Source organism: Enhydra lutris, unplaced genomic scaffold, assembly GCF_002288905.1.
Source record: "Enhydra lutris kenyoni isolate GAN:26980312 unplaced genomic scaffold, ASM228890v2 scaffoldscaffold12, whole genome shotgun sequence".
NCBI lineage: Eukaryota > Metazoa > Chordata > Mammalia > Carnivora > Mustelidae > Enhydra > Enhydra lutris.
In genome coordinates this window covers 6,333,154-6,348,687 of record NW_019154096.1, presented here as the reverse complement: position 1 = coordinate 6,348,687, position 15,534 = coordinate 6,333,154, and the positions used below count along the sequence as shown (strand labels likewise).

General features: G+C 55.5%; 1 protein-coding gene across 1 annotated transcript in view; it reads right to left on the bottom strand.

The window, feature by feature from the left end:
- LOC111145303 (sphingomyelin synthase 1) overlaps positions 1-11,620 on the bottom strand; it is a 260,654-nt gene extending 249,034 nt beyond the window's left edge. The window contains exon 1 of the mRNA XM_022500142.1: positions 11,531-11,620. The gene's annotated coding sequence lies outside the window, so the exon portion shown is untranslated. The remainder of the gene's footprint in view (positions 1-11,530) is intronic.
- Between the last annotated feature and the right edge of the window lie 3,914 nt (positions 11,621-15,534).

The window sequence follows — 15,534 nt, the reverse complement described above, 5'->3', positions numbered from 1 at the left end:
TGTGGGGCTCGATCCCAGGACCCTGAGATCATGACCCGAGCCAAAGGCAGAGGCTTTAACCCACTGAGCCACCCAGGTACCCCCACCACAGACCTTCCTGCACACAACAATGTCAGAGGACATCTTTCTCTGGGATTCTTCTAGATAACGTTCTCAAGGGTTTCCTAGTGCTCCATTGTGTGGGCACACGTCATTTGTTCAGCCAGTGCCCTAGTGCTTGATATGGTCTCCAACCTTTCCAGTAGATAGCTCTGGGATGAATGATGGGCCTGATTGTTTCTTAAAATAAAGTCCTGGAAAGTATGTAAGGATCCAGGCCAGCCCTCTCCAGATCGACCCTCCACACCCTGATCTTGAAGGACAACGGTCATGAACTTCTCATGCAGGGCAATCTCCGAAACCAGGCACCTCCGACAGCAACAGCTGAAGCACTAACTGTCCTCTCCTGACCCATTTCCCCTCAGATGCAGGAATCGGAGGGAAGCCCCTGTCCCAGAGTCCCCCACCTGCCTCCTGGGGCTCACCTTCTCCTCGGGCTCCGTGGACAACGAGCCACATGGCCGCGTCACACGTGCCACCCGCCTTCTCCCTCTGAGGTGGCCAGTCCGCCCCGATGCTGGCTCTGTCCCTTTGTTTCTAGGTCCTCAGAGGAAGAAGGGACCCCGCCACACCCCTGTGACACAGAAACGTCAAGTCCTACGTACCCAAGAGAGGCTCCTGGCTCCTGAGAGGCATCCACCTCCCTTCTGCAGTGGTCTGGTCATATCACTCCCTCCAACAAGGGCACAGGCAGCAATAATGAACCTCAATTGTACAGTCTTAACTCTTTATCCACTTTCTTAAAAAGGGACCATTCAGAGGTCTTCCTGGTGAATTTCATGAACGTTGTAGACTCACACCCGAAATGATGAGTGACTTGAGCGGCTTCGTGAAACCCGCACAGGGACCCCATCCAGAAACTGGGTGCGCTGCCAGGGCCTTCACACAGACGGCCACAGGGGGCTTGAGACGTCTCTGTCAGCTCCCACCCCCTGGCCTAGGGCTCTAAAATCAGAGAAGGGGAAAGCAGGCCACGTGCAGGGCGCCGTGGAAACTTGGCACGCGGCGCAGCACGACGGCTGGTAACTCTGTAGGCCCTGTCAGAGGAACTCCGGTGTCACCGCATGGCCGTGAAACAAATGTCAGATCACCAGCCCGAGAACCGGCAGCAGCGCCGAGCAGAGGCACGGCCGAGGCTCTACCTCCGAGCAGCAGCGAGCTCACGGCTGTCCGACATGAGGACTGCGTGAGACCCGTTGGTCTCCCTGGAGGGAGGACCCAAGAGGGCTCCCTGTGGGCGGAGCCTCTGCTGCACTCACACCTGTCCTCAGTCTGCTTGTCCGTGTCAATGACCCTGAAGGCTTCGGCCGAGACTGGGGCCGCCTGTGAGGATCTCCACAGACGACGGCAAAGACGGGATGTCCTGCGCACCTGGGATCCCAGGGTAAGGAAACTGAACTCACAGCCAGCGGGGACAGGGACAGGCTCTGGGATGAGATCAGGGAGAAACACAAGCAAAAGGACAACAGTCCACGAAGCCAAACAGCAGGAATACCCAGGCCCTCCAGAAGTCGAGCGAAGGTCCCCAACCACCCAGGGAGCAGGGAGGGAAGCCGCACTCCCTCTGTCCCACAGGACTGTTGGGGGTGGGGGAGCCCAGGACGGCCACCGCCTCAGCCGGGAGGACCCACCTGACCGCCCCGCGAAGCAGGGACCACGATTCCCCTCTCACGCGACACAGCTGGTGCCTAGAACCCAGCTCACTGCCCGCCCAGCACTCCCTAACCGCTCTCCACATCCGTGCTTCGCGGTCCTTGCCTTTCCTGGTTCTCATCACGGAGGGGCCCCCATTGTCGGGCGCCCCCACTCGGTGGCTCAAGACAGTGGTCCAGCCCTCAAAGGAGTGCGCCGGCAGCCATCACACCTGTCCCCACCTGCTCGCTCTGTCTCCGTCTCCGGGGAGCCGGGCCGCAGCGGAAGGCCCTGCACCGGCCCACACAAGATGCTTGCTGGTCCGGCACTCGAGCCTGCCAGCACCTCGTCCCTCCTCCACCTGCCCGCACACCTCAGGAGCCACTGTCCACTTCTCCTCACGCCCCCCGCACACATGCGCCCTGATCAGACGGCCGCCCATCGGCCTGCGACTGTCAGGAGGGGGACAGCTCTCAGCACAGCGCCCCCTCTACTCTTTCTCTGGCCTCACAGGTCACAGCTTGGGCACACCTGGCCTGGCAGGTATCTGTAAGCATGTCCAGGAAGGGGGGAGGGGAAAGGGAGAAGGCAGAGGGGAGGACCACATGAATGAAAAATGCAAACCACTGAAAACAAACTGAAAATGGAATTTCGAACTTTGCCAAAAATTGCAGGCAAATAAAACCTTGTTTCTAATAAAGAATCTTTCTTTAAAACACTGATTCACCGTAAAGATAGTCATTCATCTTCTCCAGGTTTTACATTCCAGGAGATAGTGAAAATTGAGCCACATTTTCTAGAAGACGAACTGTCAAGGGTCCCTTATGACTTCCTACATAGTTTCCAAGCGCAGTTCCAGTTCCCGGTTGCCCTTCGAAGGCTGACCACGCGCAGCCGCCTCTTCTGACACTCCCTTTGTTGAGGGACGGCGCTAAACCCGGCAGCCCCAGAAACAAGGGAAAGAAGACGACAACACCCAGCTGCCCCACTTCTAGGTCCATCTGCCCTAGCCTGCCACCTGGGCTACCTGTTCCCTACAGTGCACAGGGAGCACCGGCAGGGGACCCTCTCGGGGCAGCCTCCCACCCTGCCCCCCCAGGGGCCGCACCCACAGGTATCACACTGCCTTTGCCACAGGGTGATGGCATTTCTCTGTGCACAGATCTGCCCCCCCACTATCCCCAACCCCCGGGGAACCCAGACCACATCTCACTCATCTCTGCACTTCACAAGGATTAACAGGGTTCCAGCCACTGCACACCCGCAACATGCCTTTACTGCCATTGTAATGCCCGGGCTACAGAGAGACCAGACATCAGAACATCTCTCGTGTGGCTCCCAGTGTTCGCCTGCCAATCCCCCATCCCCTCTGCCTGCCGCCTTCCCTCCCCAAACAATCCTCCACTGCGAGGTCATGGAAACGCCCCAACAACCAGCACAGGGAAAAGTCTTCCCCCCCAAAGACAATCTACTCATGAGTTCTCCTCTGAGTTAGAATCAAAGTTCCCATTTCCTATAAAATCTTTCAGATCTCAACATGTCTCATTCCATGGACGTGGTTCTCATGGAGGAAACACAGCCTCCATTGCCAAATGGAAAACTCTGGCCATTCGAACACCATTTCTCCTTCTGGGGGCTTTGTGCACTGGCATGCATGACACGTGGACACACGTGACCTCACCACCGCTGGGGAAGGGGCACAGCCCCGTCTTTTCCTTCCTTTTTTTAAGTGCCTTCCTCCAGATAATTTTTTACTACAATTAGCTCAAATAAGATGATCTTCAGCCTCTCTACTGTCAGGATATCTTTAAACACTTCTAATTCCTCTGTGCCTAATCTTTCCAAATGATAGATGATGGGACAAAGCCTTTATGTGCCTCTGGCAGGGAGTGAGCAAGGTAGAAAACAGCAAAAACACACCAGGGCATCTCCTTAAGAAGGGAAGCACAACAGGGCACTTTGCACTAACGAGTCTCAAACTGCACTCCTGAATTTTCTCCCCACCCTGGATTATCACCCATTTGGGCCCCTGTCAGGAACACAGGCAAGGGCAGAAAGCAAATTCCTACCGTGCACCGGCTCAGAACCTCTCCACTGGCATAAACATGACCATGTGCGTTGGGTCTTTACTGGGAAAGGATTTAAAACTTCTGCATCTGAACTCATCTCATCCCACCCGACCGGGACTAGAAGCAGGAGCGTGTGGCCCCTCACGGACACAAGTGTTGCTGAGGGCAGGGGCTCTCCAAGAGTGGTCCCAGGCCAGCCACGTCCGCAGCGTCCGTGAACACATCATGCACAGCCTCTTCCCGGGTGTCCGTAACCAGCCTCCAAGTGCTCCTAATGCCTGTGACACTCGAGACTCTCCCGCCTGGGCTGGTGAACCTCCAGGTCACAGGAACGCCCTGCTGGGCTAACCCGCATGTCACCACGCTTACCTATGACGGTTACCCACCAACACACCTACGCTGGCAACAGGCAAAGGCCCCAAACATTATGATCCCTTGGGGCATTCCTCCTACTTTGTGGGCAAATGACTTGTGCCTGCCTGTCCTCAGGCCTGAAACGGGAATGAAAGAATCTCCATCTCAGAGGACGGTCGTAAGGCTCAATGGCTTAGGGGTCTCCGATCATGCGGTGAGACCTCCACGAACGTGAATCCCTACGATTAATACCCCTTCACCAAAAGGGGTATTAACCGCCTGATGTTTGCCCTCCCTGTCCCGCAGCCCCGATGGGGCCACCGAGACCGCACACGGTTCCACGATCGGCCAAGGAGTGATTCGTTTCATTTACAACCCGCATGCCCACCACGAGCCTGGCAACAAAGAGAGAGAGTCCTCTCTGTGCACCTGTGCCCCCAACAGGTTCTTCCGGACAAAAGCCACCCAACCCTGGGCATAAGGCCCGATGCACGTCAAGGGAGACACAGGAGGAATGCAATGAAATGAACGGAAGGAGTCCTAAGAGTGACTCACATTCCAATGGTGATGACCTTGTGCCCGGCTCTAAGCCCCCGACAAGTGCAATCCTCACAAGGACGTGCTGAGGTGTCTTAGGTTATGACACCCAACGATGAGGCTCAGGGAAACTGAGGCACAGAAGGTTCACATAACACGCCTGAGGTCCCACAGCTCCTAAATGGTAAGGCCAAGACCTGAATGCACACACTCAGGCTCCAGTCAGGGCTCCTAACGACTGTACTACACGACACAAAGCTACTAGTTAGCTGAGCATCTACTACCCCCTTGTTACAGCTTTTCCCAAAGCAATCATCCTGAGACACTTAAAATTAGGCCTACAATCCATGGCCACGGGGTTGAATACTCGGCCCTCCAAGCCCTAGACAGAAACGCTAGCTAATTATACTCGGTTTCTCCCTCCTTCTCTCTCCTCTAATCTGATTCCACCCGAGTCAAATGAAAACTCACAGAGCAGCATTTCCCTTTTCTCCCAACTCCCCGGCCACACCACTTAACCCCTGATTACAGACCATCTATGACACCAAGTTCTCTAATTGTTTCTCCCCCAGGGGACTGCCGAAGTCTTTGGAAGTAACCACCCTTTCTGTGAAACCCCACGAGAGTGTGGGGTTGTGTGGACCCCGCAAGGGTTACACAGTTCAATGGTTGGCTTCCCTCCGCTCTGCTGACACTTGTTGCCAATCCCTGAGGGGCGGGATGAAAGCACTCGGTGGACCTATCGGAAGCCAGCACACAAGGGAGGCCTAACACAACAGGCTCTGAAGGGTGACTCTGTTTCACAATCTATAGGCCCTGCCTCCCCTACCTTATCCCCTGGGAGCCTTCAGCAGCCCCTGGGGGAGGCTGTTGGGGTCCAAGTCGAAAAAAGAAGCACCCCCAGGGACAAACAGTGAGTAACTGCCTAGCCCATGCCACTCAAGGCTGAGAAATGGAGATAAATCCGTCCCCAAAGCCCTGACTCTGCCCACCTGAAAGGTTAAGACTAAGGAACTACCCAAAGCAACTCGTTATCTTTGTAAAAATGAAACAAGACAAAAAAAAAAAAAAAAAAAAAAAAAACCCAAAAAAAAACACCATGACAGAAAATGTTACGTTCTGTTAAAACATCATTTGTAAAAGATGAGATAACCACGCTCATGGATAGAACTGCAGGATTAAGATACAAAATGTGCCATCTCTCCCCGTGTGAGACTACAGCACCAGTCCCATTTCCTGGACTTGTGGAGAACTCGATAAGCGTTCAGAAAAGTGTACGGAAGGACAGAGGTCCACGAGGACCAAGTCCGGAAAAAGAACAGCAAAGGGGAGGCTCACCCTGCCAAGCTGTGAACATCAAAATAATCTGGCAGAGAAACAAAGAATCTGGGAAGAATCTCAGAATCATTACGCGAGTGTAGTGGGAACAGACTTTTGGTTTGGGGTGATGAGAAGGTTCTGGAGACTGAGAGCAGTGACGGGCTCACAAGACTGTGACTGCACAAATGCTGCCTGCCTGTATGCTTAAAACCAGTACGTTCTGTATCTATTTTGCCACAAATTAAAGATTTAAAAAATCAGTATGCCAAGTGGAAGGAGCCAGATACAAATGTGGCTCCATTTACAGAAAACTCTCGAAAACGCAAGCACTCATCTACAGCAGCAGAAAGCACCTCAGGGGGCTGCCTGAGTCTGGGTTCGAGCGCAGACGGGCTGCCAGGGGGCCTACAGGAAGCTCAGGGTGATGGAGACGCTTGGGATCCTGACTGTGGTGGTTTCACTCTGTCAGGGTTCAGCAAACTGTATGCTCGGAATGGAGGTAGTTAACCGTATATAAATTATACTTTAATCAATTTTTTAAAAAGAGGCTTGTGTGCGCATGGGGAAACCTCAAGTATGACAGAAGTGGCTCCACAGTCTCCCCCGAAATATTAAGGAAAAAATACAAGATTTAATGATGTAGGAAAAACTGGATAACAAAATGGAAAGGAGGACCAGGGCCCTGGATCCCTGCTTGAGGCCATGGGTGACGATGAACCACACATAGCAAAGCCCTTCCCGTGGGAACAAAAGCAGGGAACACCCGGGTAAGCCCAGGGCCAGAAGAACACCTTCAGGCCCCTGCAGCGCCACATAAGGCAACAGGTAATGAGGCTCTATCGAAACAAAAATTCTGGAGAGTGACCACTGACAAGGTTGACATACCTACAGTAGGAGGGAATTACACTCTAGAATATGCAAGAAGCACCTGCAAACCAGCACAGCAGAGAAACGGACTACATACGGCGGGTAAGGAACTCTAACAGCTAGCAAACATATTAAAAGATGCTCAAATTCACTAAGACACAATACAAGCTCCCAGGAAAACGAGAAGATCCCTCACCCTCGCCAGCAATTCGGGTAAGATTAGAAAGAGGCCTCATACCAGCCACTATCGAGGATGTGGGGGATCAGGAACCCTCATGCACCCACGCGGAGAACAATCTGGCAGCATTTAGGAAAAACGGGTAAGCTCACTCCCTTTCATCCAGCCACTCCGCCCCCGGGCATGCGCCCTTGCGAAAGCGGGTCTCACACTGTCCCAAGCATTGCAGTCTCCAGACCCGGCATTCTACAACACCAGCTGGTGGGGGTGTGCCCCTAGGGTTTCTCACTGGGATATAGGCCGGGGCCCCAGAATGTGCATTTCCAGCAGGGTCAGGTGCTGCCGCTGCTCCTGGGTGCGGCCACTTGCAGAACCACGACCCTAGAGACCACCTCAGGTCCACCCTGGAAAGAACGTACACACGATGTGCACCACATCACGGAGGGGAGGTGAGCTCAGTGTCCCTCGCCAGGGAAATGGGTAATAAAACTAGAAGAGGCACTGCAAAGCACCCGATGAGCCCACAGGTACACAGACCTCACAGAGTCTTGAATGAAATTCTTCCCACTTTCATGAATGTCTGAAGATTTTCACAACAAAAAGGTTTACTGTTGAATGAAAGAGGAACCCAGTGAAACCTAAAGCACGGGACCACTTACATAAACTACAGACACGCACAAAATAACATCTTTAATGAGCACACAGACATATCTAAGAATATATCCAAGCCAGGAGAGGAGGCTCCTCGGGCGGGGAGAGGAATGGCAGTAGAATGTAGGGGAAATGTCAGACAAGAAAAGGGCTTTGCACAGGAGAAGGTCTTCTGCCAACAACCGACGGATGCCGAGTCCCAGCACCTCGATGTCCGAAAGGTAAAAGCCACAAGATCAGCTCTGGGTGCCCCCTCGCCTGCCTCTGCACACAGTGGAAGCCCCCAGCCGTTTCCACAATGGCTATAGGGACAGATCCCTTTAGCACTCAGAGAGAGGGGGGTATCTTTCTGATGGACAAGCTCGGGTGAACTTAGACCCCAGAACCCAACCTGCCCCTGAGTCCTGGAGTTTCCCTCTTGCTCGTTAGCACATGAAAAAGCTGAGATTCTAGGTGTTCTGCAAAGGGTGTGTGTGTCCACACCTGTGTGTCTTCTCAGTGTGCATGTCTCTCTGTATCTGTGTGTCTCTCTGTTGAGGGAAGCAGGGAGTAGTTTATTTGTGGAGATTAAAAAAAACCTCTGGAGGGGAGAGACTCAGCCATGCTGCTGGCCAGCACTCACTTCTGTTTCAGTGAAACCAGAAGTCAGCGACAAAACCAACCCCTCCTCCTGGCCCACAAGCCTTCTCTTCCCCTTTCTTCACCCTCCCCTCCCCCACATCCCACCCTGCTTCCCAGCTCCCAAATCCAGAGAGGCCCGTCAACTGGGACAGGATGAGCTTATCAAGTGAGAGACTTTATGGCCACGACTCTCAGAATGTGGTCGGAGACAATAACTGACCATTGGTATCTCTGACCAAGGGCCTGTAACAGAAAGGCCGAAGCCTTTAACACCAAGCATTCCAAAATGGGCCTGGTTCTAGCTCCATTCAAGAAAAAAGGCCAAAGAAAAAGCCATCTATCACCTGTCATATCCCCTCAGGGGCACACTGGACAGAGCTTTTCCCAAGGCCCAGAGAACAGTTCAACTCACAGAGTGGCTGCCACAGCGTAGGGGACAATCAGAAGAGAAAAACCACCACTGATGGAACTCATGTGAGACAACGCAAGAGATCCTTCTGGCAGCAGCTCTAAGCAACAAGCCCCCCCCCCCGCCCCCGGCAAGGACGGCTTTAGGGGAAGCAGCAGCAGATGAACAACTGGAGGAAGGAGCAGAACAAAGTTAAACGGCTGCAGAAGCCTGAGCGGGTCCAACACTCACACATCCACCCAAAGAACAAGGAACTTATGCCAGGCGAACGATCCCGGACTCTCGTTCCCCAAATGCAGTTCCACAGCGGCCCACCAGCCCGGAAAGGCTGAGGCATTCAACCTTCCTGAAATGCTTTGTATAAAGTAGTAAGTTTCACAGAAGTGTATCTGATGTGCAGCAGGAGTATGTTTCAGTTTTTTAAAAAACATACAACAGCTCTATGGAGGAGTCCTTCAGATTTTCATGAGATACATGAGCAAAGCATACCGTTTTTCCTTTCCAGAGAATACAGGATCTGCCACAATTTGAAAATTAAGGGACTTACCTAGGGGGGCGGGTAGTAAAACGATTGAGTTTTGAAGTGAAAATTGAATGTCTGTGGTCCACACAGACTCAGGAAAATAAAGTTCTCTAAGTGCCACACTTAATGACCAAATTCTGGTTTGTTTGTTTTTATTTCAGCTGAGTAAGCATTTCTTGAGCACCTACAAGGCAGGCCCTGTGCGAGATGCTTGAGAGCCTCCAAGGAGAAAGATACTGTCATAGTAACTGTGTCCCTTTCATGTTCATTTAATCCATCCCTTAAATTAATTTCTTTTAAAAAAATGGCGTCTGATATCTTAAACAGCTTACTACCAGCACTGAAGAGTTATAGAAACACATCTTACTACTTCATTAAAAATGTAAATTTCCAGTCTCCGAAGCAGAACCAAAGGAAAAGCTTTCCCGGCTTTCCAGATCACTATCATTTGCTGCCTAATAACTCACTACATTTTCAGCTGTGCACGGGGGCAGTGGTAACTCGGCAGGTCACAGAGCTGGCAAGAGTCAAAAACATGCCTCCTGGCTGAAGAGAAACAGTGAAGAAAACCAAAAGATCAGGGCCTCCAGACCCAAACAAACAGCAAGACAAGGCAAGGGAGCTGAAACAGGCAGAAGACAGCTTCCGGAGGTTCCCTCCAAGCTGGAGTCTCCAATAGGAGGCATAAGCCGCTGCTGGCAGGCTTGCTGGTCGGGCCAAGGCATGGATGGCTTCAGAGCTGGAAGGCTGCCACCTGCTGAATCACCAAACATCCCGGGGCTTCCCCTGGAGCACTGACCAGGCAGGGACCCATCCTTTGCCTGGCTTCTCCAGTGGATTTCCTACACCCCAACCAAGAAACGCCCAGCCCCAGCCCCTTCCACACAGGCCCAAACCGATGCCAACCACCCGGGTGTTGGGGCGGCCCCTGGCAACTCCCCCCGAGTTGCTTCGTCACCAGTCCCACTCCTCTCTTTCTGCCCACTCAGTCCTCCCTGCCTGTTCAAGCCTCGGGACCAGGACGCGTGGGGGGCTCCCCGGTGCACGGTGACAGGCGCCTACCACTCCACAGCCAGGCAGCCAACCAGAAACACCCCCTAGTCCGACAGCAGAGTCACCTGTCCCAACAGCTTGAAAGGTCCAGGAAGGTAAATGCCTAAGGAGCTAAAATAGCAGCCAGACCCCTAACGCGGAAAATGAACTTCCCTTTCACAAAGCAGGCTTCGCTCTGGGTTTCATAAGCGGGTGCCTCCGAATGAAGTCTGTGCTGCCTGAAGGTGAAAAGAAACATCCGAGCTGCACCTGCAGGGATCCCTTCCACTCCCTCCGGCCAGGATTTCTACTCGCGACTCCCAGTAAAGAAACAGGCGTTGGCCAGAACGCGCCAGCCCGAATCCGTTGGCTGGACCAGGACGCCCTCCTCGGCCCCCCGGCAGCCGCAAGCCCCGCTCGGAGCGGACACGGTGCGGGGAGACGGCCGCTACCGCCGCCGCTCTGCCCTTGACAAGTCGCCTCGGGATCGCAGGACCCCTCACTCGCGGGGACGGCCGCGTCCTGGAGACACTGTCCAGTCCCGGCTGCGCCGATGGCTCCTCCAGGCCTTGCCCACTCCCGCTGCTCCTCCGGCGGGGGCCGCCCCCGAATCTGCAGACTGTTCTGCGGCCTGGGGAGGGCAGCTTGCTCCGCAGGAGAGGGGTCCCACCTGTTATACTGTAGCGGAGGTGCCGAGGGGCCGCGGAGAGGGTGGGGGCGGGGCCGAAACCGCCCGAAACCCTGGGCGGCCGGTCGGCTGCGATCTGCCCGGAGGTGCCAACTGTCACGCCGCCGCCAGGGCCGTGGGGGGTGGGGCCGTGATTTGGTATCGGCCCCAGCGGGTCTCCGGACCCCGGCCGGGCCACCCGCCGAGGCGCCTCGGCAACTCCCCCCCCCCCCCCGCTCCTCCGCCCCGCCACCCTCCGCTCTCCCCAATCCCGCACTAGGCAACCTTGCAGCCCGCACGCAGCACCTCCGAGAGGCGCCCACGGACGCCCCCGCCTTCCTCACAGCCCAGACCAGGTTCCCGAGCCCCGCGAGCGGCCCGCCCCTCCGAGCCCCGCGCCCACCCCCGGGAGCAGCCGCGCGGGGGGAGTGCCCGCCAGGTACGCGCGCGGCTCCGCGCGGGCTGCGCTCACGCCCCCTCGCCCCCGGGCCGCCCGCACGCCGCTCCCCGCGTCCGATGGGCCCCCCGGGATGGACGCTCTCCACCCCCACCCCAGGGCCCCAAGGCTCACTTGCACGGGAGTCGCGGCCGCCGCCGGAATTCCGCTCGCCGAGCCCCCCGCCGCGCACTGAAATCCGGGGCAGGGCAGCGTCCGGGCTCCGCAGCGGGATCGCGCTCTCCCGCTGGCTCGCCGTGCGCGAGGGAGACGACTGCCCCTCCCGGCCCGCCCTGCCCGCTCCACCCGCTCCGTCCTGCCCGCGGCCGCCGCTGGCCGGTCGCTGCCTCGCTGGTGCGAACGCTTCCGACTTGCCACCGCGAGCCTTGGGGCTGCCGAGCATGCCCAGTCCGCGGCCCGCCCCGGCCCGGCTCTCCGCGCGCAGCGAATCCGCTCCTCCGGGTGTTCGCGGCGCCCGGGAAGGGAAGGCGGGCCGGGCGGGCGGGGTCGGCGGGAGCCTCGGGCCGGGCCCGACGGGACCCGGGCACAGGCTGCGCCACCGAGGGGCAGCGCGAATTAGCCCCTACTTTGCTTTCAAGGAGCCCGGGGCTCGGAGAAGGGCCCGGCTGCGGATCTTGGCTGGGGGGGGGCCGCTCACTGAGACGGGCAGGCAGCCCAGGTTTACGGTCTGGCGGCGTGCGGCTGGGGGCGGAGCCGGAGCTGGTCGGAACTGGGAGCGCAAACTCGGCCTCCTGGAGGCGGGCTCGGGGGAACAGTTTGCGACCCTGAGCACTGCGACACTGGGGTGAGCTCCTGGCTGACTCTATCTGTGCAGACTCCCACCCCCAAGCAATCAGGCCGTCTGCGGGGGACCCTAGCCGAGCCCTAGCCCCGGGCTGGGCGGGGACCGGAGAAACCAGGGCCGCACCGCCCCTCCCCGGCCCCACCTCCGGCCGTCGCTCCGAGTGGCCGGGAAAACCCGGAGACCGTTCGCCCTGGGACGGGAGCACTGCGCATGCCCAGTAACACGACCTGGTGCAGGTCGCCCCCAGGATGGTTTCCCCGGCTCCGGGAGTCCGACCTCAGAGCCCAGCCTAGGGGTGGGCAGCGGGGAGAGGTGGCCTTCGGCGCGGGGTCCCCTGCCGCCGGCCAGACCTCGCGGTAGCCCCGTGGTGAACAGGCGTCCGAGACTGCGCCTGTCCCGGGGTCGGAGACTGGGCCAGCGCGGGAGGGGGCGCGCGGCGGCGCCCGGGCACGTGACTGTCCGCGGCGCTCGGGGCAGCCATCTTCTGGCCGGCGGGCCCGGGGCGCGCGCCCAATGCCGTCTCCCCGCACGCCCTTCGCGGCCACAGCTCCGCACCTGCCTCCGCCCCATGGGGGCCGCGGAACCGCTGCGCGGCGGCGGAACACTGAGAGCAGGACTGCGGGGGCGCACTGCCTCTGCCTTTCCCAGCGGCGGGAGTTGGGGCAGGGGTCCGCCTCCGCGCGGCGGCGACCCCACTTCCCCAGCGGCCCCGCCGAGCTCCCCCGCGGCCTGCGGAGGGGCTGGCGGCGCTGGCGGCGCTGGCAGCAGCGTCTGCAGCGAGGCCGCGGCTGCTAGACAGTCCGGACGACGAACCTCGGAGCGAGCGGGGACGCGGGGCTCCTGGGGGCCGCGGGCAGCCCCCACCACCCCAAGAGTCTGTTAGCGGTGCGAGATTCCGGGCCGGCCGAGCCGAGTCTACGGCTGGGGCCCCGCCGTCCCAGAAACACGCCCTCCAGGTGCTTCTGGCCGACCTTTCAGGGCTTTTTGTCAACCCAGCCGGAGGCGCCGCGCGTTACAGAGGAGGTGTTGAAATCGCACCCTGCAAACCCGCGGGGGGTCGGGGATGTGCACCGAGGCCGCGTCCCCCAGTGCGCCCCCACCGCAGCGTTCCTGCACCCCTCCACCACTGCCCCGCTGGTCTCTGGGAGGCTAAGAAAGTGCAGTTGTCACGTGCGGCTTGAAAAGAACAGCTCAAAGTCCGTTAAACTGCAGCCTTTGAGTGTCTACCGAGGGCAACTCAGTGAGTCATAGTAGCCCTACCGGTATTTTCGTCAGTTTGCACCTAAGGTGGAAAAGAGGCCTTGCCTTCTTGTTATATCAATTTTTTCAGACTAAAGGAATGCCAGGAAACTGCTGGCTCGTTTCTCAGAGGTGCTATTTATGCAGGAGTGTCCTTTAAACTTTGGACTTCCAGGAAAAAAAAAAAAAAAAAGACGGTTCAAGTAAGCATCTGGTGTAGACGGTGTCTAGGAGTCTTTAAAATATCCCCCCACCCCCAAAAACGTAAAGGTAAACTTAAGTTTTGCAAAATATTTACAGTGCCTGATTGGGGTGCCTGGGTGGCTCAGTGGGTTAAGCCTCTGCCTTTGGCTCAGGTCACCAGGGTCCTGGGATCGAGCCCCACACGGGGCTCTCTGCTCAGCAGGGAGCCTGCTTCCCCCCCCCCCCGCCCGCCTGCCTCTCTGCCTACTTGTGATTTCTGTCAAATAAATAAAATCTTAAAAAAAAAAAAAAGTGCTTGATTGTAAGCGGTTCTTCTAGAGTGCTCATTGTAATTTTTTCCCTTAATGTTCTGCATGAAGTTTTTCATAATAAAAAGCTTTCTAAATTGTTTCCATGAGTAATTTTAAGACTATGTAAGACATGGGGAAAAGCAAGATATAAAACTATTTCCACTTTATTCCATTTTGATAAAATAATTCAGAGAGAAAGTTATAACTTAAAAATCTAAGAAGAAATTGCAAAGGCAATACAAGGAAATTCTGGGTGAAGTGACTAGAAGAGACTTGAGTTGGCTCTCCCTGAAATTAAATTGAGTTAATGGTCCTTAAGTAACTACTGTTTGTGACCAAAAAAGAAAAAAGTTTTAATAAAAACAATTTTTTCTTTGGTCCACCAACCCTAAAGAATTTTATCAGTGTGGGTTTTTTTTATCAGAATTTTAATAAGCAACACATTGATTGTAAAATTTTAGGAATCTCAAGCACATAAAATATAAATTACGTTATTGTCAAGACAGCTATGAAATAAAAATGAATCGCTTCCAAGTCACAATCTGTCATTAAAATATGTTTAATAGGAGCAAATACTGGGGACAATGGTTCATTTGCCAGAACAACTATTCTGACCTGGGTGGTTTAGTTGCAGATGAATGAGTCTTCTATCTTTGGAAGGTAACCCAGCTGATGAAGAATATGGTGGTTCTGTCCTGCAGAACTTAAGGAGCGCCTGTGACTCACCAAGCTGCAGTCAAAGTCAAATAGTGCTCCAGAAGCAAGGAGCCTTCTGTGTGTCCACAGCAATTTGTTTCAGTGGGAAGAATCTGGAGCTACAAAGCCTGAGAAGCAACAAGACCTCACCGGCTCCCTCAGTCCTTTAAACTCATCTGGTCAACCCACAATTTGGTTTCCCAACCAAGGCTAGCCAGAAAAGCCAGCTGCAGACGACAGAGCTGGTTCCAAGGTTTTAACCCTGGGGCTTGGATCTGGTAAGCCACAACCCTCTGTGCTCATTCCTTTGCCCACTGCAAGGATTCCTGGACTCCGTAAAGGCTTACGTCTGCTGTTGGTCAACAAAAAGCTGGAATTTATTCGAAGACACGGGTAAACGAAGGGGGCATCTGAAGCTCCGTCTGAGAGGGCACCAGGGGCTGGGGTATTAACAGGAACTCAGGAAGTCTGCTTCTGTCTTCTGAGAGTTTGTTTACTCTATCTCCTTACTCTGTGGCTTTTTTTGCCTTCTGTCCACCTAACAGGAAATGACCATTTGAGAGCTGCTAAGTTTATTTCTCTTCCAGAAAGTAGCAAGAATGACCCCAACTCGGGCACCTAGGCGGCTCAGTCATTATGCATCTGCCTTCGGGTCAGGTCATGATCCCAGGGTCCTGGGATCGAGCCTTGCATCAGGTTCCCTGCTCGGTGGGAAGCCTGCTTCTCCCTCTCTCCCTGCTTGTGTTCCACTCTTGCTGTGTCTCTCTGTCAAATAAAGAAACTCTTAAAAAAAAAAAAAAAAAGACCCTTATCTCTATTCACTCACCCTTCTGTCTATGGAATCCTCCTTTTCCAGATTCCTACTGTCCACTTGAACCAGTCCTACTACCATTTCAATGCTCCTC